At 47.3% G+C, this 22,758-nt stretch overlaps 1 protein-coding gene across 3 annotated transcripts in view; it reads right to left on the bottom strand.

The window, feature by feature from the left end:
* Window positions 1-11,283: 11,283 nt before the first annotated feature.
* Window positions 11,284-22,758, bottom strand: part of acad9 (acyl-CoA dehydrogenase family, member 9) — a 173,588-nt gene continuing 162,113 nt past the window's right edge. The window contains exon 19 of one of the 3 annotated variants that reach the window (XM_086040009.1): window positions 11,284-15,450. The gene's annotated coding sequence lies outside the window, so the exon portion shown is untranslated. Of the gene's footprint in view, window positions 15,451-18,658; window positions 18,684-22,758 lie in introns of those variants that run through there. The other 2 variants (XM_086040011.1, XR_015088071.1) reach the window with 2 other exon arrangements.

Below are 22,758 nucleotides of genomic sequence, written 5' to 3'. Positions count from 1 at the left end.
TAAAAGCATGCATCAGCACTTCCGTGTTAGCCTGAGAGAGAAACGGGCGGACTCTGGCGATATTCTTAAGGTGATAAAAAACAATCTTGGGTACATTTTTAATATGAGGAATAAAACTGAGCTCAGAATAAAAAATGACGCCAATGTTCTTCACACAACGTGAGGGATTAAAACTTGTAGTTTTGGTAAAAGCTTCTCTCTGACCTTCAGGACCGATAACTAAAACCTCAGTTTTGTCCTGATTGAGCTGTACGAAATTATCTGCCATCCATGACTTGATATATAAAATGCAATTTAAAAGGGTATCAATGGGTCCTGTGTCATCAGGAGACAAGGCAATATACAGCTGTGTGTCATCAGCATAGCTGTGAAAGCTGATGCCGTGTCCCCTGATGACATCCCCAAGGGGAAGCATATAAAGATTCAAAAGTATTGGGCCTAAAATTGAACCTTGGAGAACCCCACATTTAATTTCATGGGTTTTGGAGGAACAAGTATCCATACTTCCAAAAAAAGATCGGTCTGTGAGATAGGAATAAAACCAGTTAAAAACAATACCAGAGATGCCCACTAGATTTTTAAGTCTATTTAATAAAATTTCGTGATCTACTGTATCAAAAGCAGCACTTAGATCCAGTAGCACCAAGACTGTGAGTTTTCTCACGTCTGCAGTGCACCTAATATCATTTAAAATCCTTAAAACAGCAGTCTCCGTACTGTGGTTCATCCTAAAACCAGATTGATATCCCTCCAAAATATTATTTGTATTTAAAAAATGATTCAACTGGATGAAAACCAGTTTTTCTAAAATCTTACTTCAAAACGGTAAATTGGATACAGGTCTGTAATTATTAAAAACACTCAGGTCAGAAGGGGCTTCACCACCGCTGTTTTAAAGGCAGCGGGGAAGACGCCCATCTGAAGGGAGCAATTGACTATATTTAAAATTTGTTCCTCAAAAAATCCATTAGCCGCGAACATCCACCATGTCGTTACCAATTCCACTCCCAGCTGACTCCGCGTTACCAAAATGCCACTCACCCAGACCGACAGACCGCAGGTTCTTAGCAAGGCGTGAAAGTCTCTCTTCGTCTGCTCAGACTGTCGGCGTATTGTCTCGTTCGTCCCCACGTGAACGATGAGCCGGGTTATGGATAAGATAAGATAAGAATGCCTTTATTGATCCCACAGTGGGGAAATTTTCATTGTTACAGCAGCAAAGATATAGGTCACACAGGGACGGCGGCATAATGTAGCCATTAATGTATAACATTGACGGCAAACATTCCGGATCAAACCTATGTAAATATAAGCAGTAACATGTGTATATACACATGTATATACACACCAACATACATCTACATAAAAAGTATGAGGAACACTCATTTTGGCCTGTACATAGTACAGAGGAAAAATACTCTAAGTAAGTGACAGTGCTGCAGTGCTGTAGTGAAATGTAAGGAACAGCATTGGATAAAAATAAAACTAGACTAACAGTAGTGGGGAATGTTGAGTATTGCACGGTTTTACAGTAGTGGGGAATATTGGGTATTGCACGATATGAGCTCAGGTGCTGGACTGCACTAATGTCCGCCAGTTTGTATAGACTACACAATGTTCTTGTTAAAGAGTCTGACAGCAGCAGGCAAGTCTAGGGAGCAGCCCAGGACAGAGCCGGCCCTCCTGACCAGTTTGTCCAGCCGCTTCTTATCCCGGGCTGAGACCCCGCCTGCCCAGGTGACCACTCCCTGGAAGATGACCGATGCAACCACCGAGTCATAAAAGTTCCTGAGGAGTGTCCCCTGAACCCCAAAAGACCTCAGTCTCCTGAGTAGGAAGAGTCTGCTCTGACTCTTCCTATAGAGGGCGTCTGTGTTGTCGCACCAGTCCAGTTTATTGTTCAGATGAACACCCAGGTACTTGTAAGTTGAGACTCTCTCAACATCTGTTCCCCGGATATTCACTGGTGCAGGTGAAGAGTGCTGGCGCCTACCGAAATCCACCACCATTTCTTTGGATTTCCCCGCATTGATCAGGAGGCGGTTCTGCTGGCACCAGTCCACAAAACCCTGAGTAAGTTCTCTCTACTCCTGATGATCTCTGCCTGTGATGAGGCCGACAATCGCAGAGTCGTCATAGAACTTCTGCAGGTGACAGGTAGGGGTGTTGTAGTTGAAGTCCGAGGTGTAGAGGGTGAACAGGAAGGGAGTCAAGACAGTTCCCTGTGTGGCCCCCGTGCTACAGAGGAGCACGTCAGACACACACAGTCCTGTGTCCTCACATACTGTGGCCGGTTTGTGAGGTCGTCCTGGATCCATGTGGTGAGGTGGTGGGCCACCCCCGCCCGCTCCAGCTTGTCTCCCAGTAGGGTGGGCTGGATGGTGTTGAAAGCACTGGAGAAATCAAAGAACATGATCCTCACAGTGCTCCCCGCCTTCTCCAGGTGGGAGAGTGAAGTGTGGAGGAGGTAGATGATGGCATCATCCACACTGATGCCAGGATGATGGCAGAGAGTCAAGAACACCCGGCAGGATGTTAACTATGTCCATGACATTTGCTCCGGGAAAACAGCGGGTGACGGTGCCAGGATAGTGAGTACGTCTAATGGTGCTGTCGCCAATTATAACGGTGGTTGGTGGGTGACGTGAGGAGGGAACGCCAAGGGACTCACCGCCGGCGGGAGATTCACAACCCAACTGTCCAGGATGGCTCCGCCGAGGCCGAGTGATGACGGTGGATGACACCGGTGAGTGTCGCCGATGATGCTGGTGATGTCGGCCACTTGTGTACCGGGACACCGCGTCCCGGAGCAGCCCGACGCGTGAGTGGATGGCCGGGCCACCGGCGGACCTGTCCATCATGAGATTCCCGGCCGAGGACGACGCCGTGGGTGGCGGGGAATCCGAGGGAGCCCCTGGGAGCACAGCCCCAGCGTCGGACGCATCAGTCGGTGTCTCCGACTGCCGTAGTGCAGTGATGGGAACAGGAGACTCACTCGCCAGGGCAGTGAACCGATTCCCCAGGACCAGTTGGGGACGGTGGTGTGGCTCCCCGGCCCTCTGGCCGCGGGACACCACCTCGACCCAGGTGTCACTCTGCAGCGGTGTCGAGCAGGATGGCCCCAGGCAGGCAACCGAATCCCACCTCGCCGTGTCCGAGAGGCCAGCCGCCTCAGCCGTCATTGTCGCAGACAGGATCTCACGAGCGTGCCTCCTCATGACCACCGCGGAGAGTTCGGGGAAACGGGTCGCGAAGCAAGAGATGACCGATTCCTTCTCATGGAGCTCCTCTGAGAGACGACGAATATCCCTTCTTAGGTCAGAGATTGTTTTATTTGCCTTCTCCAGCAGGCCATTGTGTTTGTCGCTGTCGTCTGAAGCCATTTTAATACACTAGAACCAAGCTAGCCCCAAGCTAGCCCCAAGCTAGCCCCAAGCTAGCCTGTTTCCGTCGCAAGCTTGCTGTATGCTAGTCCGCGAGATCAAGCAACCCACTGATTCACAAAAATTTAAAAAATAAAAAATAAGATAAAAATAGTTTCCAAAAAAGTAAAAACGCAACGTGCAGGTGAGGTAGACTCGAAGGAGAAAGTGCAGAAGTGCAATCGTTACCATCCACACGTCCAAGCTCTGACGTCTGACGTACAGGTTATGTACTGTACGTGTGTGTGTGTGTGTGTGTGTGTGTGTATGCCGCTCAAGATAACAAACCCGCCTAATTGCTGTAATTTAGAGGCGTGCCTTGCCGAGATTAAACAATGGATGTCTCTCAATTTTTTGCTTTTTAACTCAGATAAAACCGAGATGTTGATTATTCGCCCTACTCGTCATCGGCACCTATTTAAGAACACCACTTGGAGACTTGATAAATGTACTATTACCCAAAGTGATTCAACAAAAAAATCTTGGTGTTATATTCGACCCAACTCTGTCTTTTCAAATGCATATTTAGAATTTTACTAGAACTGCATTTTTCCATCTACGTAGTATTGCTAAAATTCGTCCAATTCTGTCGATCAGTGATGCAGAAATTTTAATCCACGCGTTTGTTACGTCTCACCTTGATTATTGTAATGTTTTGCTCTCTGGTCTTCCCATGTCTAGTATTAAAAGTCTGCAGTTAGTCCAAAATGCCGCAGCAAGACTCTTGACAAGGACAAGAAAGTTCGATAATATTACTCCGATATTAGCCAATTTGCATTGGCTCCCAGTCCACTTGAGATGCGATTTTAAGGTTTTGCTACTTACCTACAAAATACTGCACGGCTTAGCACTTTCCTATCTCGTCGACTTAGTGATAGCATATGTTCCGAGCCGAAACCTTCTGTCACAAAGTGCCAGCCTTTTAGTGATCCCTAGAGCCAAAAAGAAGTTTGCAGGCTCCAGAGTGTTTTATATTCGTTTTCATCCAGGACACCGTCGCCCTCACAGTTTTATAGACTCACTCTATCTTGCCTCGATAGGGACTAGTATTCTCAAGGCTTACACAGTTTTATAGACTCAATTTGTCTTACAGTTATAAAGACTCACTCTGTCTTACTTCACTTGATAGGGACTAGTATCCTCAAGGTTTGTTTTACCAGCACGCAATTCATTCATCCATGAGTGTCATGAGTTTTCTTACTCACCCAGAGAGTCTTCACTCCTCCGGCTTCCCGTCATCAGTTCCCAGAAGTGGAGCCAAGGACCAGTCCCGGAAAGGGTCTTATCGCCGTGGCCACGGACTTTACCTTGATGTTGACTCAGAAGCTGGAAACTTCAGGCATATAGGAATCTGGCTTGAAGGACCAATTTAATGTCAGGTTCACACCAAATGAGACATTAATAACGCATACAATGAGGAGAGATAAAATAAGATAAGATAAGAATGCCTTTATTGATCCCACAGTGGGGAAATTTTCGTTGTTACAGTAGCAAAGATATAGGTCACACAGGGGCGGCGGCATAATGTGGCCATTAATGTATAACATTGACGGCAAACATTTAGGATCAAACCTATGTAGATATACGCAGTAACATGTGTATATACACATGTGTATACACACCAACCTACATCTACATAAAAAATATGAGGAACACTCATTTCGGCCTGTACATAGTACAGAGGAAAAAATACTCTAAGTGACAGTGCTGCAGTGCTGTAGTGAAATGTAAGGAACTGCATTGGATAAAAATAAAACTAGACTAACAGTAGTGGGGAATGTTGAGTATTGCACGGTATTACGAAGCGTAGCATATAGAAGCGTGTAGCAAAGCGAAGCGTAGCATATAGAAGCGGTCAACAAAAAATAAGGCTACCCAGCCCGACTCTCTCTCCTGTGCAGCTGGTAAGCACACCTATTTAAATTACCCGGCATTCACCACTTGCATGTGACCCAAGCACATGCCCATTACCATATCAATTAAACACCACGTAACACAACACTTGATTATGGCGCCTACAGTAGCCATGGCAATGGGCCTAGTTAAGCGCATAGAGGACGTTAAGAACGTAAGGGACAGCATTGGATGAAAATAAAACTAGACTAGCAGTAGTGGGGAATGTTGAGTATTGCACGGTATTCCAGTAGTGGGGAATATTGGGTATTGCACGATATGAGCTCAGGTGCAGGACTGCACAATTGCACTAATGTCCGCCAGTTTGTAGAGACTACACAATGTTTTTTGTTAAAGAGTCTGACAGCAGCAGGCAAGAAGGAACGGCGGAATCTCTCCTTTGCACAGCGAGGGTGTAACAGTCTGTCACTGAAGGTGCTGTGGAGTGCTGTTAGGGTGCCCTGGAGGGGGTTGCCCAGCATTGATGACAGCTTGGCCAACATCCTCCTGTCCCCCACCGAGTCCACAGAGTCCAGGGAGCAGCCCAGGACAGAGCCGGCCCTCTTGACCAGTTTGTCCAGCCGCTTCTTGTCCCGGGCCGAGACGCCACCTGCCCAGGTGACCACTCCCTGGAAGATGACCGATGCAACCACCGAGTCATAAAAGTTCCTGAGGAGTGTCCCCTGAACCCCAAAAGACCTCAGTCTCCTGAGTAGGAAGAGTCTGCTCTGACTCTTCCTATAGAGGTGTGTGTTGTCGCACCAGTCCAGTTTATTGTTCAGATGAACACCCAGGTACTTGTAAGTTGAGACTCTCTCAACATCTGTTTCCCGGATATTCACTGGTGCAGGTGAAGAGTGCTGGCGCCTACCGAAATCCACCACCATTTCTTTGGATTTCCCCGCATTGATCAGGAGGCGGTTCTGCTGGCACCAGTCCACAAAACCCTGAGTAAGTCCTCTGTACTCCCGATCATCTCCGCCTGTGATGAGGCCGACAATCGCAGAGTCGTCAGAGAACTTCTGCAGGTGACAGGTAGGGGTGTTGTAGTTGAAGTCCGAGGTGTAGAGGGTGAACAGGAAGGGAGCCAAGACAGTTCCCTGTGGGGCCCCCGTGCTGCAGAGGAGCACGTCAGACACACAGTCCTGTGTCCTCACATACTGTGGCCGGTTTGTGAGGTAGTCCTGGATCCATGTGGTGAGGTGGTGCGCCACCCCCGCCCGCTCCAGCTTGTCTCCCAGTAGGGTGGGCTGGATGGTGTTGAAAGCACTGGAGAAATCAAAGAACATGATCCTCACAGTGCTCCCCGCCTTCTCCAGGTGGGAGAGTGAAGTGTGGAGGAGGTAGATGATGGCATCATCCACACTGATGCCAGGCTGATATGCGAACTGGAGTGGGTCCATTGAGGAGCTCACCAGGGGGCGCAGGTGGACAAGGACCAGTCTCTCCAGGGTCTTCATCAGGTGAGACGTCAGCGCCACTGGTCTGAAGCTGTTGAGCTCCTTCGGGTGGGGGGTCTTTGGCACCGGGACCAGGCAGGATGTTTTCCATAGCTGGGGGACCCTGCCCAGCTTCAGGCTCAGGTTGAACATGTGCTGGACAATTCCACACAGCTGGTCTGCGCAGGATTTGAGGAGCTGGGGGCTGATGCCATCTGGACCCGCTGCCTTCCTCGCCTTCATCTTCTTCAGCTGGTTCCTCACCTGAGATGTTGTGAAGGCCAAGGTTGGACAGGAAGGAGTGGTGGCTATCTGGTGTAGCTGGGAGCTGGAGACTGTGGAGAAAAGAGGGGAGGGGGTGACACGCCCAGCAGGAGAAGTAGGTGGAGACTGCAGCAGGAGAGACTGAGTGGAGGCACTATTGAAAAAGAGCTCATTTGCCCACTGCTGGTCCCCCCCAGTCCGGGTCTTGGGTTGTCCGTGGCCTGAGATGGTCTTCAGGCCCCTCCAGACTCCCCTGGCGTTATTCTGCAGCAGCTGCTCCTCCATCCTCTTCCTGTAGGACCTTTTCCCCTCTCTGATCCTCCTCCTCAGCTGGCGCTGCACAGTCCTCCGCTCCTCTATGTTGCCTGACGCAAAAGCCCTCCTCTTCTCCTTCAGGAGAGCTTTTATGTCTGGTGTGATCCAGGGTTTGTTGTTGGAGAAACACCTTACTGTCCTGGTGGGTATGGTGTTCTCCATGCAGAAATTTATATAGTCTGTAACAGTGTCCGTTAGACTACTAATGTCTTCCCCGTGAGCATTGCTGAATACTTCCCACACAGTTGTGCTGAAGCAGTCCTTTAAGGCCTCCTCGGCCTCTCCAGACCATCTCTGAACCGTGCGGGTCACAGCTGGCTGCCTGCGGACCAGAGGTTTGTACACAGACTGGAGAGCCACCAGGTTGTGATCAGCTTTGCCCAGCGGGGGGAGGGGCAGTGATGTGTATGCCTCCTTGGTGTTGGCATAGAAAAGGTCCAGTGTTTTATTGTCTCTGGTGTGGCAGGTGACATACTGTGTGAATGAAGGCAGAGAGGAGGAAGGGGAGGCATGATTGAAGTCACCAGAGATGAGTACCAGGGCATTTGGGTGCTGTGTTTGTAGCCTGCTCACTGCTGCAGTCAAGACATCACAGGCTATGTCGCTGCTGGCAGCTGGTGGGACGTAGACGGTCACCGCGATCACATGACTAAACTCTCGCGGGATGTAGAATGGCCTCATGCCAACAGCTAGCAGCTCAATATCCCTGCTGCAAAGCTGCTCCTTAATCGTGATGTGCCCAGGATTACACCATCTATCGTTCACAAACACAGCCAGCCCTCCTCCTTTCCTCTTTCCACTCTCCAGCGTCCTGTCCGCGCGTATGATTTGGAAGCCGTCCAATTCTACGACCGCGTTCGGCGTTAGCGTTGTTAGCCACGACTCCGTGAATAGCATCAGGCTAGCCTCCCGGAAGTCCCTCTCGTGCCGGGTAAGCGCCGCTAGCTCGTCCATCTTGTTGGGGAGCGATCTAACATTCCCCATGATAACAGACGGGAGGACGGGATGGTATCGTCTCCTCCTTTTCCGGCGTTTAACCCCCGCACGAGATCCCCGTCTCTTCCTCCTCAGCTCACGGGGGATATCGGGTCTCCCCCCGGGAGCCGGCGCATGGTTAGCACGGAGTGCTAACAGCTGATTCCGGCTATAAACAATGGGGGCTCGGCTCCGAGCCAAGTCGCCGGACACGATCGCGCAAAAAATAGCCATCAGCAGCAGCAAGAATACCGCAGTTTGGGTGTCCATTGCTACGCGAGTTACGACTATCAATTATACGAAAAAGGTATGAGGTAGAGTAATATTAAAGAACAAAACACACGAAAAGGCTCACCGATGAGCCGGAGCTACTGTAGCGGGCTGCCACTCGCGCGGCGCCGGAAGTTGAAGAGAAGACACTCAACACAATATTGTCTTTTTGTTTGCGAGGACAGTGAAGAGAACTGTACAATTATAATTCCTCATACCCTCTATCCAGCTCCTCCGCCTCCTCTCTTTTTATTTTCTTAGGAGTCCCTGATTACAAAGGTGTTCCAGCTCTAAGGGTAAGGGGAGCGAAAGCGGCTCGAACACTCTGAAATTGTTTTTTCTATATGTGTGTGTGTGTATGTCATCATGCATGTGTGAAAGCAAAGCACACAAAGCAAGCTGGGCCTACATTAGAACAAGACTAAAGCTAAACAGCTAATCCTACAAAGCTAACAAGGCTAATAATCAAACCTCTATCTTTCATATTACAAATGTAAGAAAAAGGCATGAATCGTTATACACATTTTCCTTACAATTTGACTGTGAATTCTTATATTGTGTATATTGTGGAATGTACTGGATGATGACAGAATAATGTACTGTATGTATTTACAGTATGTATGCATGTATGTATTTCTCTCATAATGAGCAGTTAGAACAGAGGGGGATACAAAGATGAAATCAACGTGCATGTAGCAAATACTGGTATTAAATATTATTTAATAGACGGCGATTTGAGTTAATGCCTGCACTAACTCTCGTTCATCGCTAGGGGCACCATGCCCGTTTTGGGTTGATTCTTTGGACAAAAACGGATGAAAAAGTCCTTGTAATTCAGTCTTAATATGTGAACGAGCTACATTAAAAATATATAAGTCCAATTTGCCAGATTAGTAACTGACACTTTGATTCAAACACACACAATTCACGCTACATTTTCGTATATGAAAATTATTTTTTATTTTCTGCAGCTGTTGACACCTATATGAGACATACTACAGTGGTCAGAAACACAAAGAAATCCTATGCTAAGGCAAGCCTAAATTGTTAAGATTCTGGAGCAACCGGGAACAACAAAAATAAACCATGACCACAACAAGAACAAACCATGACATAAATAAATGAAGAAAAAAATGAATATCAAAAGATTGGGAGATAAGGGAAAATCGGGAAGTGAGGAGTTGTGTGTGTGTTCTGTTTGATTCCCAATTGAATTATGCACCAACTGTATGCACTTTAGGAAATTGCAAGCTGCACTTACGTGTGTTGATGGCCGTTGCTCAAACGCGGAGGGAAAAATGGCTGGCAGCGGGAGAGTGACGTCGCAGGGAGCCAGGAAGAGGAAGAAAAATCAACTCCAAAATTCAAAAGTTCAACCAAAGAAAAATTATTGGAAAGGCCCCGGAGGTTCTGTGGCTCAGCACAAGGCATGGTTGAGACCAATTCAAGCTACTCCTTCCGGGCACGCAGACACTTGTCGTGATAGCGTGTCGGCTTTGCTGATACGCATGCTATGGCCCACCGTTTGGGGTAGCAGACCTGTTTTGGGTGCATGCAACCTGTGGAGGCAAATCAAAAGTGAACACATTGAACGCACATTAAAACTTAGTTTTAACACTAGCACTTCCAGGATTTGTGAAACCCCCAGGGCTTCCATGACTGTTTTTTTGACCAGGAAGGGGTGTGTGTCAGGGGATTAGCCAAGATATTGTTATGTTAAAGTATATTAGCCCCAGAAGCCACTCCCCTGCTTTGCAATGCAATTGCCCCCCTCTCCCACGCTCCCCAAATTCCTCAGGTTTTCCACATTGAACACAAAGCCATAGGGGAGATACTTGCTCTCTGGTATTACAAGCAGACTTCACTTCATTGACCATTTGTTTGGAGGGGAAGGCTACATTTTGTAACCTGTGCATCATTAGACTTTGTGGCTCACAAGCACATAGACAAAACCTGGTGAAAATAACAAAAATGTTTGGTTAGCAATTTTCTAAGTTCTTTTTGATTCACCAGTAACAGGAACAATAGTTCCATGGCAGCCATGATGCCTCAAACATCCATGGAAGCCCTGAGAACGTGATTTCACAGGTGACACACTTGTACACTTGTTTTGGGAAGAAAATGATTGTTGTAGGGTGTTATTATTATTGTAATTATTGTGGTTATCATTGCTGTCTGTTCGAACATTTCCCAGTCTCTTGTATCAAAGCAGTCTTGAAGACTACAGTAGGGCTTCTCTGGCCACACTCTTACCTGCTTCAAAACTGGTTTGGCAACTCTCACACTCTGTCTGTTGTCTGCTGGCGTTAACATAACAGTGGTGTGATCAGAGATTTTGATGTGGGTGAGGGGGCTTTGTACAGTTCATTGATGCTGCGTTCCTGTCAGTGTTGCTGGAGTTGAGTTGGATGTAAAGGGCAACTAGCATGTGCTTCTGAGCAACAAAGTCAAATGATGCGCAGGTTACAAAATGTAGCCTTCCCTTCCAATGAAGTGAAATCTTCTTGTAATACCAGAGAGCAAGCATCTCCCCTGTGGCTTTGTGTTCAATGTGGAAAACCTGAGGAATATGGGGATGGTGTGGGGGGGGGGGGGGGGGGGCAATTGCATTGCAAAGCAGGGGGTTGGCTTCTGGGGCTAATACACTTTAACATAACAATGCGTGGCTAATCCCCTGACACCCCCCCCCCCTTCCTGGTTTAAAAAAACAAACAGCCATGGTGCGCAGCAGGACAACGTGAAAGCCAAAAAAGCCCATTGGAGCTGCTCTGTACCAGAGTGTACAAAGGACAACAAAACCCTTTTTCTTCTGCCTACATCCGAGCCATAGAAAGGCTTGTGGTTAAGGTTTATTTATAAATCGAATGTGCCCAAAGACCTCCCAAAACGTGTGTAAGTTTGTGGCAAACATTTTGCTGATGAGTGTTTCAGCAATTTGGGACAATACAAATGTGGATTCGCTTTAGCTTACCCCGGGATCGATAACAAATCTCTCTCTGTAACTGCAATTAACTCTGTCCAAGTTAAGTCTATTTTCGTAGTAATTTCATTCAGTATGTGATATATTGTGGACTTGTTTGAGTCGTAGTGTATTTTGTTTTGAAGAGTGGGTCCGTCTCAGCGCCCCCCCAGAGAGGCCACCGAGCAAGGCTGAATTAATGATGGAAAAAAACTTCAACACACAGTTAATTGGAAAAAGATTTTATTCTTGCCCAATACAGCTGATGTCAGAAGTCTCCCAAAAAATTGTTGTGCGTGCGTGCGTGCGTGCGTGCGTGCTCCCCCACTCTCGTGTCTACCTTATTATAGGGAGCGGGATGAATGTTCAAACTTTGTTATTGCATATGCATTGGTTACTCACTCAAATATCTAAGTTCTTTGTTCTCCCCCCTAAAGCCTACAGGGGAAGTCAATTTGCCCCCTTGTCTTCTCCAGACCAAAAAGGTCCATCCAGGGTTACCCTCCCATGGCTTTATAACCTTGGAAAGGATCTGATAACAACCAAGGAAGTTTTACAATGCTTACACAGATGTCCACCATCCCTTGTGGGCATCCTCTTTCACCCTTAAGAACTATTAAGCTTCCTTCAATGGGATGGCCTGCGAATCCGACCGCAACCGCAAGTATTTTTTGGGTTCATGCACGCAATCATCAGCTTCCCCATCTTCTGAAGTTGGCAAAAAAAACAGCTGGATTAACAGTAGTACACCTTGCCAGAGGAACATCTTCTTGCTCCAAAAGCCTGTAATAATCTCTCAGTCAGGGCTCCGTCAAGGTGAATTTACCATAATTCAAGAGAGTCTTAAGACTGTGATGTGTAAGAATTGTCACTGGGTAGCCCATTGTGATAGATAATGCTTTTTGATACATCAATTAGACTCCCACCATAGCCCTGTAGCATGGCGGTACTCCCATTTCCACTTTGGAATAGACAGTCGAGTAATAAGATACAGGTTGGGCCACAGACCCCAACCCTGTGGGCTGGCAAAGAACTGCACACGCAAACCTACCCCCAGTGGAAGTGGAAACGAACAACTCAAAAGTTTTCGAATAGTCAGGCAAAGACACCGCAGGGACTTCTGTAATCTTTGTTTTATTGTTTCAAATGCTACCAACCCATTCTGTGTCCAATTCAAATTTGCATGGAGTCGATTATTGCCTGTGTCATTGATCATACATCATAACGGCCCCACCAATTTGGTGTATTCCTCAATCCATTATGCTGAATAACCAGCAATTCCCAAAAATGTCAACATTTCTCTCACTGTTCTGGGTTTAGGGGCTTTTCGTATGGCCTCTAAATGGCCATCTGAAATACTTCTATGACCCAGTTTGATTTTTTGGACCGAAATAGTCAACCTGAGTTTGACAGTACTGTAACTTTTCCTAAGAAACTTTGTGACCCTTTTCAGCTACTATTCGCAGCAATTTGATCGGATCTCTATGACAAGTATGAATATCAGGTACACAGACAATAATGTCATCCACATACTGAATAACAGTGCTCTGCTCATCTTTCAAAACTTTATTGAATACATGAGGCCTATTTTTGTATAAATTAGGGAGTCTCTGATATTGATAAAACTGTCCCTGATATGTAAAGCGAAACAACTCCTGTGATTTAACACTAACCGGGACACTGAAAACGGCACCACACAAATCCAACACTGTGAAATGTCGCATCAGGAGGGATTTGCACCAACAGGGTATGCGGATCTGGCACATCGGCTACATAGTTTGCCACTACTTCATTCACCGCACGGAGATCATGGACCAAGTGATACGAATTACCTGGCTTTCTCAAAGGCTGTATTGATGTATTACCTCAAAGGAGTCTGGGCTATGTTTAAAACTTCTCGGGTGGGGAAAAAAACTCACCTTGTACTTGTGTTGTCTATTTTGTGAGAGCGTGTGTGTGTGCAAGTGTCTATCATGGCGTCATTGCCTGCCGCCGTTGACTTCGCTTTACGTGTGTTCAAAGTTTGAGCACACACACAAACACACACAGGGTGTGCGGCTCCTTGAGCCACGACCAATAAAAATGCATCCATGCAAAGTTGTCAAGCTGTCAAATATTAGCCCATGAAGACCTAAAGTGCCTGTCTCAACATCTTCCCAAAACCTAAGGGTGACTATAGAATCACCCTCTTAAACCTGAGGTTCTCCCAGAAATTCAACACCAACAAAATAGTAGCAAAATAACTAGCAGAATTTGAGAGCTTAGACGTGGCTTTCACACAGGCCCAAGTTCATTCACCTTTACTGTTTCAATCGACTATGTAAAATTAAAGCGTCAGTGCAAGAGAAGCACTATTTTTTATTTTAGAAATTTGAGTGGTAATTACCGTCCTCTATTCTGTTACAAAGCCGTCGATATTTTCATTGCGTACAAACATATATCTTAACCATATATCACATTCAACTGGTTCAAAGTCCGCAAGTGTGTCATCTATATCACTGCCGTTACTCATTTCAGAGGTCCCGCGAACGACGGCGTACGCCATTACGAAGAATTCCGGCACATCCTCTGCGGGTACACGACATCGTGACGTGTATATTCTGATGCATTTCATTGGTTAAGAGAGATCGAACACACACACACACACACACACACACACACACACACACACACACACCACACGCACACATGCAGACACACACGCAGACACATGACGCGCCTGTATGTGGTACAATTTTCATACATTTTTTGCAAATTGGAAAGATACTTTTTTGCCATCAAAGTTGCTTTTTTAGAATTTGTTGTAAGTGCTGTTTATATATCTGAGGTGTCATAAAAGCAAAAACTATTGGTGTCAAAGTTGAAGTTTTACTTGAAATAAGTATTTTCATAAAACCCTTGATTTCTCTTTTTTTTTTCCCTTCCAGAAACAGGATTTTCAATGAAACTTTACTATGTTCTGCTGCAGATTACTCAAGAATGACAAGTGCTAGAAATAAACTTTTTCTGTTGAAAGAAGAGAGTCCAATCTTATTTTTTTTGGTAGATCCAATGTCTATGTAGTCATAAAACACAATATTCTGTGGGCCTTCAAAGATGGGTCAAAATCCTCGAAAATGGCTGGCACTGAGGGGTTTAGCTGTGCTGCGAATGGCTGGCATGCCGATGACACCATCTTATTTGTTTTGTTTTGTCATTCCAAAGGCACTGTTGCAGCCAAAATAACTAAAACGATGGCTCGTGTTACAACATGCTTGCAGGAGTGCTGCCTGCAACTACATGTGTCAAAAACTGTGGGTATGTACTTCAGTAAGACCAATAGAGCTTCCCAAGCGAGTCGAGAGAATTTTTATACACATTTTTAAAAATAGCTGAACTAAGCATGGCCGGAGGTGTATTTTAGTCCGGCCCACTATCGGCCCTCGTGCGTGTGACGTGCTCGCGAGGTGGCCAAAATTCATCTCAGCCTACTCGGTGAAAGGCTTATTTTTAGGCTTCTTTCTACTCCTGCGTCAGTGCAAGCGACAACTGCGGTTATAGGGATTGTGTTATTGCCCCCCGGCCAGGACCCCGCCTCCTCTTGTAATGGTATACCCCAGTTGCAGGTGGGAGGCGCGGGTTACGTGACGTGACAATGAGGACATACAAACACGCTTGAGTGCACGTTGCTGTCTCACATGTTGTGATGACAGTTTCCCACACGGAGATGGTTGCACCACGCAGCTCGTTGCTGCAAAGTAAGCATAAGCAAACTACTCACCCACGTTCCCCATTAGCCGCCACCTTCCAGATCGTTTTCGCAATAAAATTAAATGCATTCAATGAAAAACAACTGGGTGGCACGGTGGTCGACTGGTCAGCACGTCCGCTTCACAGTTCAGAGGTCGTGGGTTCGATCCCGGCTCCGGCCTCCCTGTGTGGAGTTTGCAAAAACATGCATGGTAAGTTGATTGGACTCTCTAAATTGCCCCTAGGTGTGATTGTGAGTGCCGATGTTTGTCTTTCTGTGCCCTGCGATTGGCTGGCAACCAATTCAGGGTGTCCCCCGCCTACTGCCCAAAGACAGCTGGGATAGGCTCCAGCACGCCCCGCGACCCTTGTGAGGATAAGCGGTATAGATAATGGATGGATGGATGAAAAACAACTTGTATCCACAAGTATAAGATAAGATAAGAATGCCTTTATTGATCCCACAGTGGGGAAATTTTCATTGTTACAGCAGCAAAGATATAGGTCACACAGGGGCGGCGGCATAATGTGGCCATGAATGTATAACAGTGACGGCAAACATTTAGGATCAAACCTATGTAAATATACGCAGTAACATGTGTATATACACATGTATATACACACCAACCTACATCTACATAAAAAGTATGAGGAACACTCATTTCGGCCTGTACATAGTACAGAGGAAAAAATACTCTAAGTAAGTGACAGTGCTGCAGTGCTGTAGTGAAATGTAAGGAACAGCATTGGATAAAAATAAAACTAGACTAACAGTAGTGGGGAATGTTGAGTATTGCACGGTATTACAGTAGTGGGGAATATTGGGTATTGCACGATATGAGCTCAGGTGCAGGACTGCACAATTGCACTAATGTCCGCCAGTTTGTAGAGACTACACAATGTTCTTGTTAAAGAGTCTGACAGCAGCAGGCAAGAAGGAACGGCGGAATCGCTCCTTTGCACAGCGAGGGTGTAACAGTCTGTCACTGAAGGTGCTGTGGAGTGCTGTTAGGGTGCCCTGGAGGGGGTGGTCCGGGTTGCCCAGCATTGATGACAGCTTGGCCAACATCCTCCTGTCCCCCACCGAGTCCACAGAGTCCAGGGAGCAGCCCAGGACAGAGCCGGCCCTCCTGACCAGTTTGTCCAGCCGCTTCTTGTCCCGGACCGAGACGCCGCCTGCCCAGGTGACCACTCCCTGGAAGATGACCGATGCAACCACCGAGTCATAAAAGTTCCTGAGGAGTGTCCCCTGAACCCCAAAAGACCTCAGTCTCCTGAGTAGGAAGAGTCTGCTCTGACTCTTCCTATAGAGGGCGTCTGTGGTGTCGCACCAGTCCAGTTTATTGTTCAGATGAACACCCAGGTACTTGTAAGTTGAGACTCTCTCAACATCTGTTCCCCGGATATTCACTGGTGCAGGTGAAGAGTGCTGGCGCCTACCGAAATCCACCACCATTTCTTTGGATTTCCCCGCATTGATCAGGAGGCGGTTCTGCTGGCACCAGTCCACAAAACCCTGAGTAAGTTCTCTGTACTCCCGATCATCTCAGCCTGTGATGAGGCCGACAATCGCAGAGTCGTCAGAGAACTTCTGCAGGTGACAGGTAGGGGTGTTGTAGTTGAAGTCCGAGGTGTAGAGGGTGAACAGGAAGGGAGCCAAGACAGTTCCCTGTGGGGCCCCCGTGCTGCAGAGGAGCACGTCAGACGTCAGAAGTATATTGCTGACTCAACTCAACTGATGTTGGCACATCAATGTGGAGTTCATGCACTTCTTCTGGCGTTCACTACTTCCGGAAATACGACATAGCAAATTTGCTGTGTATAGGGGTTTGCTGGTATGCTTTTATTTTGAAGGAGGAGAGGAAGTGGAAAATAATTAAGTAACTTGTTGACTGCCATTTCTGGTGGTCTGTTGAACCCAAATAATTATACAATACGAAAAAAAACAACCCCGGGGCTCGCAATGGAAGTAAGCACATGCAGTTTGGTAAGTAGTAAAGTACTGTAACGAACTGAGTTATCTTTGTAGTTGAATTCATGTTTTGCAGAGTTATGTTGTTTCCAAGCCTGTTGAATGCGTCGCACGGCTCGCTGGATGGGAGGGGGCTTGGGTGAGAGAGCACGAGCGGAGGACGAAGGAGAGAGAGTGTGTGACTGGTTTGATTGAATGGTTGTTGTACTTGTGTTGGCGTCGGCTACGGCCCACAGTAGCCGGTTGAATTAATAAAAACGCGTTCATTGAACTACAACTGATGGCGTATCATTGGGAGACGCTACAGTACGATGTGGCGCATTTTGATGCGTGTTTGAAACGTTTACACAGCGGGTTTGAATAGTAAATTAGCCAGCTAATGATCTTTAAAAAGCCTCTGCCGTTAACGTCTCTCCCGCAGCGATGTCAATCACGGACGCTTTTTTTTGGGGGGGTCAGGGGGCGGAACGGGACGGGGGCCGACAATGTTTATGAATATGGGGGTCGCGGCCGGAAGGGTACCCAGGTCAAGGGTGGGGGGTTGCGGCTGGACGGGCAAAAAATGGTCAAGTGCCCAGCTCTGCCGAAAACAGGATCAGATAGAATTTTGACTTGTTATTAAATAAAATCTACAATATCACTGAATCTTGCTCTTCGTTTCTGTTGTTCTTGTAGCTCACTATCTTGGCTTCTCCATCTGTCTCTGAGCTTGTATGGCAACTTTTTTATGATGTTTATCATATTGGAAGGCATGTCCAAGTCATGCATATATTGCCCATCTTCCATCACATGGCAACATCCTCTGAGAAATAAACTTTAATCTTGTAGTGCCTTTGCATCTTCTGCTTTTATTGCTGGCCTTTGTCCATATAGTAAAATGCATTTTTTTGCTCATTACCAAACTGTTCTTTTAGCAGTGCTTTGGCTTTTGAATATCCATAGTCTTGGTCCATGTATTGACAACTTCTCACAAGTTCTTTGGCGTGTCCTTTAGTATGTTGTTCCAAATAGTAAAGATGGTCTGAGTTGTCGTGTTTTTCTCAACTCCATTCTTGAATGCATTCATTAATGTGTGGTACCTGAATGGCTCACCATCAAATATTGGAATCCCTCGCTTTGGTAGGTCTGCAAGGCATTACTGTTGTTATAAGCAAAGTTATTTCATTTTGTTTCCTCATAATTTCAAGAATGTCATTTTCCACCGAGGTGTATTTGTATTTGAATTTGGGATAAGTTGTTGAACATGCTGTGTATTGGTTGGCTTCATTCTAACCACAGAGCATTCAGTTACTTTGTTGTATGAGGATGTCATTGTTTTCATCATAGTGTGTTGACCTGCTTTTTGTTTTTTTTCTATCTTCTGCTGGGGCGGCATGGTGGTCGACTGGTTAGCACGTCCGCCTCACAGTTCAGAGGTCGTGGGTTCGATCCCGGCTCCGGCCTCCCTGTGTGGAGTTTGCATGTTCTTCCCCTCCCTGTGTGGAGTTTGCATGTTCTCCCCGTGCCTGCGTGGGTTTTCTCCGGGCACTCCGGTTTCCTCCCACATTCCAAAAACATGCATGGTAAGTTGATTGGATACTCTAAATTGGCCCTAGGTGTGATTGTGAGTGCGGATGTTTGTCTCTGTGTGCCCTGCGATTGGCTGGCAACCAGTTCAGGGTGTCCCCCGCCTACTGCCCAAAGACAGCTGGGATAGGCTCCAGCACGCCCCGCGACCCTTGTGAGGAGAAGCGGTACAGATAATGGATGGATGGATCTTCTGCTGGATGGAATTCATCTGCATCCACGTTGAGTTGATGTTGAGATTTTTCCCTTTTCAAGTATGAGTTCATTCCATTTGAGGCTTTTGATGTCCTTCCTCCACTTGATGTGCTTTGTGTTTTGAGTACGTTTAACTGTGCCATTTTCTCAACAATTTCAGTATTCAGTTGTAATTTTTCTTTCCTTTTGCAAAGTTGTTTCTCCTCTTCTTCCAGTGCATGTTTCTCGCCCAATAAGCTTTGTCTTGTGGCTAAAACAGCTAGTTCAGCTTCAGCTCTCAAACGTGCAGATGAAGTTGTTGAATGCATGCTTTGAGATGTCTCAGATGATCCAAAATTGGAAATACTGTCATTTGGTTTTATGTCTACTTCATTTGAATTACAAACATTTGATAAAGGTTGATTCATTTCCATTTGCTCCACAAAAAACTTGGTCTCATTTATTTCAGTTGGTAGTTCAATATTATTTATCCAGTGTCTTGTTTCCTTTTTAAATGCTTCAGTATATTTAATTACACTTGAAATCCATTCAATTTGTTTGTCCACCTCATCTTGTGGCAGCAATGGCAACAATTCAGTACAGTGGTACCCTCTACTTACGAAATTAATTGGTTCTGGAAGAAATTTCTTAAGTAGAAACTTTTGTAAGGAGAGACTGTTTTCCATGTAAATGCCCTAATGCGTTCCAAGCTTTGGACGGACACACTCAATATGCCATAATGAAACTGTAGCATAGTAACGAAGCGTGTAGAAGCGTAGTGTATGGTGAAGTGACGCGTAGCGTTGCGAAGCATATATTGCCCATCTTCCATCACATGGCAACATCCTCTGAGAAATAAACTTTAATCTTGTAGTGCCTTTGCATCTTCTGCTTTTATTGCTGGCATACAGCATATAGAAGCGTGTAGCTAAGCGAAGCGTAGCATATAGAAGCGTGTAGCAAAGCGAAGCGTAGCATATAGAAGCGGTCAACAAAAAATAAGGCTACCCAGCCCGACTCTCTCTCCTGTGCAGCTGGTAAGCACACCTATTTAAATTACCCGGCATTCACCACTTACATGTGACCCAAGCACATGCCCGTTACCATATCAATTAAACACCACGTAACACAACACTTGATTATGGCGCCTACAGTAGCCATGGCAATGGGCCTAGTTAAGCGCATAGAGGACGTTAAGAACGTAAGGGACAGCATTGGATGAAAATAAAACTAGACTAGCAGTAGTGGGGAATGTTGAGTATTGCACGGTATTCCAGTAGTGGGGAATATTGGGTATTGCACGATATGAGCTCAGGTGCAGGACTGCACAATTGGACTAATGTCCGCCAGTTTGTAGAGACTACACAATGTTCTTGTTAAAGAGTCTGACAGCAGCAGGCAAGAAGGAACGGCGGAATCTCTCCTTTGCACAGCGAGGGTGTAACAGTCTGTCACTGAAGGAGCTGTGGAGTGCTGTTAGGGTGCCCTGGAGGGGGTGGTCCAGGTTGTCCAGCATTGATGACAGCTTGGCCAACATCCTCCTGTCCCCCACCGAGTCCACAGAGTCCAGGGAGCAGCCCAGGACAGAGCCGGCCCTCTTGACCAATTTGTCCAGCCGCTTCTTGTCCAGGGCCGAGACGCCGCCTGCCCAGGTGACCACTCCCTCGAAGATGACCGATGCAACCACCGAGTCATAAAAGTTCCTGAGGAGTGTCCCCTGAACCCCAAAAGACCTCAGTCTCCTGAGTAGGAAGAGTCTGCTCTCACTCTTCCTATAGAGGGCGTCTGTGTTGTCGCTCCAGTCCAGTTTAGTGTTCAGATGAACACCCAGGTACTTGTAAGTTGAGACTCTCTCAACATCTGTTCCCCGGATATTCACTGGTGCAGGTGAGGAGTGCTGGCGCCTACCGAAATCCACCACCATTTCTTTGGATTTTCCCCGCATTGATCAGGAGGCGGTTCTGCTGGCACCAGTCCACAAAACCCTGAGTAAGTTCTCTCTACTCCTGATCATCTCCGCCTGTGATGAGGCCGACAATCGCAGAGTCGTCAGAGAACTTCTGCAGGTGACAGGTAGGGGTGTTGTAGTTGAAGTCCGAGGTGTAGAGGGTGAACAGGAAGGGAGGCAAGACCCCTGTGGGGCCCCGTGCTACAGGGGAGCACGTCAGACACACAGTCCTGTGTCCTCACATACTGTGGCCGGTTTGTGAGGTAGTCCTGGATCCATGTGGTGAGGTGGTGGGCCACCCCCGCCCGCTCTAGCTTGTCTCCCAGTAGGGTGGGCTGGATGGTGTTGAAAGCACTGGAGAAATCAAAGAACATGATCCTCACAGTGCTCCCCGCCTTCTCCAGGTGGGAGTGTGAAGTGTGGAGGAGGTAGATCATCCACACTGATGCCAGGCTGATATGCTAACTGGAGTGGGTCCATTGAGGAGCTCACCAGGGGGCGCAGGTGGGCAAGGACCAGTCTCTCCAGGGTCTTCATCAGGTGAGACGTCAGCGCCACTGGTCTGAAGCTGTTGAGCTCCTTCGGGTGGGGGGGTCTTTGGCACCGGGACCAGGCAGGATGTTTTCCATAGCTGGGGGACCCTGCCCAGCTTCAGGCTCAGGTTGAACATGTGCTGGACAATTCCACACAGCTGGTCTGCGCAGGATTTGAGGAGCTGGGGGCTGATGCCATCTGGACCCGCTGCCTTCCTCGCCTTCATCTTCTTCAGCTGGTTCTTCACCTGAGATGTTGTGAAGGCCAAGGCTGGGCAGGAGGGAGTGGTGGCTATCTGGTGTAGCTGGGAGCTGGAGACTATGGAGAAAAGAGGGGAGGGGGTGACACACCCAGCAGGAGGAGTAGGTGGAGGCTGCATTAGGAGAGACTGAGTGGGGGCAGGCATCTGATCGAACCTATTGAAAAAGAGGTTCAGCTCATTTGCCCACTGCAGGTCCCCCCAAGTCCGGGTCTTGGGTTGTCCGTGGCCTGAGATGGTCTTCAGGCCCCTCCAGATTCCCCTGGCATTATTCTGCAGCAGCTGCTCCTCCATCCTCTTCCTGTAGGACCTTTTCCCCTCTCTGATCCTCCTCCTCAGCTGGCGCTGCACAGTCTTCCGCTCCTCTATGTTGCCTGACGCAAAAGCCCTCCTCTTCTCCTTCAGGAGAGCTTTTATGTCTGGTGTGATCCAGGGTTTGTTATTGGAGAAACACCTTACTGTCCTGGTGGGTATGGTGTTCTCCATGCAGAAATTTATATAGTCTGTAACAGTGTCCGTTAGACTACTAATGTCTTCACCGTGAGCATCGCTGAATACTTCCCACACAGTTGTGCTGAAGCAGTCCTTTAAGGCCTCCTCTGCCTCTCCAGACCATCTCTAAACCGTGCGGGTCACAGCTGGCTGCCTGCGGACCAGAGGTTTGTAGACAGACTGGACAGCCACCAGGTTGTGATCAGCTTTGCCCAGCGGGGGGAGGGGCAGTAATGTGTATGCCTCCTTGGTGTTGGCATAGAAAAGGTCCAGTGTTTTATTGTCTCTGGTGTGGCAGGTGACATACTGTGTGAATGAAGGCAGAGAGGAGGAAGGGGAGGCATGATTGAAGTCACCAGAGATGAGTATCAGGGCATTTGGGTGCTGTGTTTGTAGCCTGCTCACTGCTGCAGTCAAGACATCACAGGCTGTGTCGCCGCTGGCAGCTGGTGGGACGTAGATGGTCACCGCGAACACATGACTAAACTCTCGCGGGATGTAGAATGGCCTCATGCCAACAGCTTGCAGCTCAATATCCCTGCTGCAA

This window comes from Filicampus tigris, chromosome 9 (genome assembly GCF_054856515.1).
Source record: "Filicampus tigris isolate MCC_2025a chromosome 9, RoL_Ftig_1.0, whole genome shotgun sequence".
Taxonomy (NCBI): Eukaryota; Metazoa; Chordata; class Actinopteri; order Syngnathiformes; family Syngnathidae; genus Filicampus; species Filicampus tigris.
This window is presented reverse-complemented; position numbering and strand designations above follow the sequence as displayed.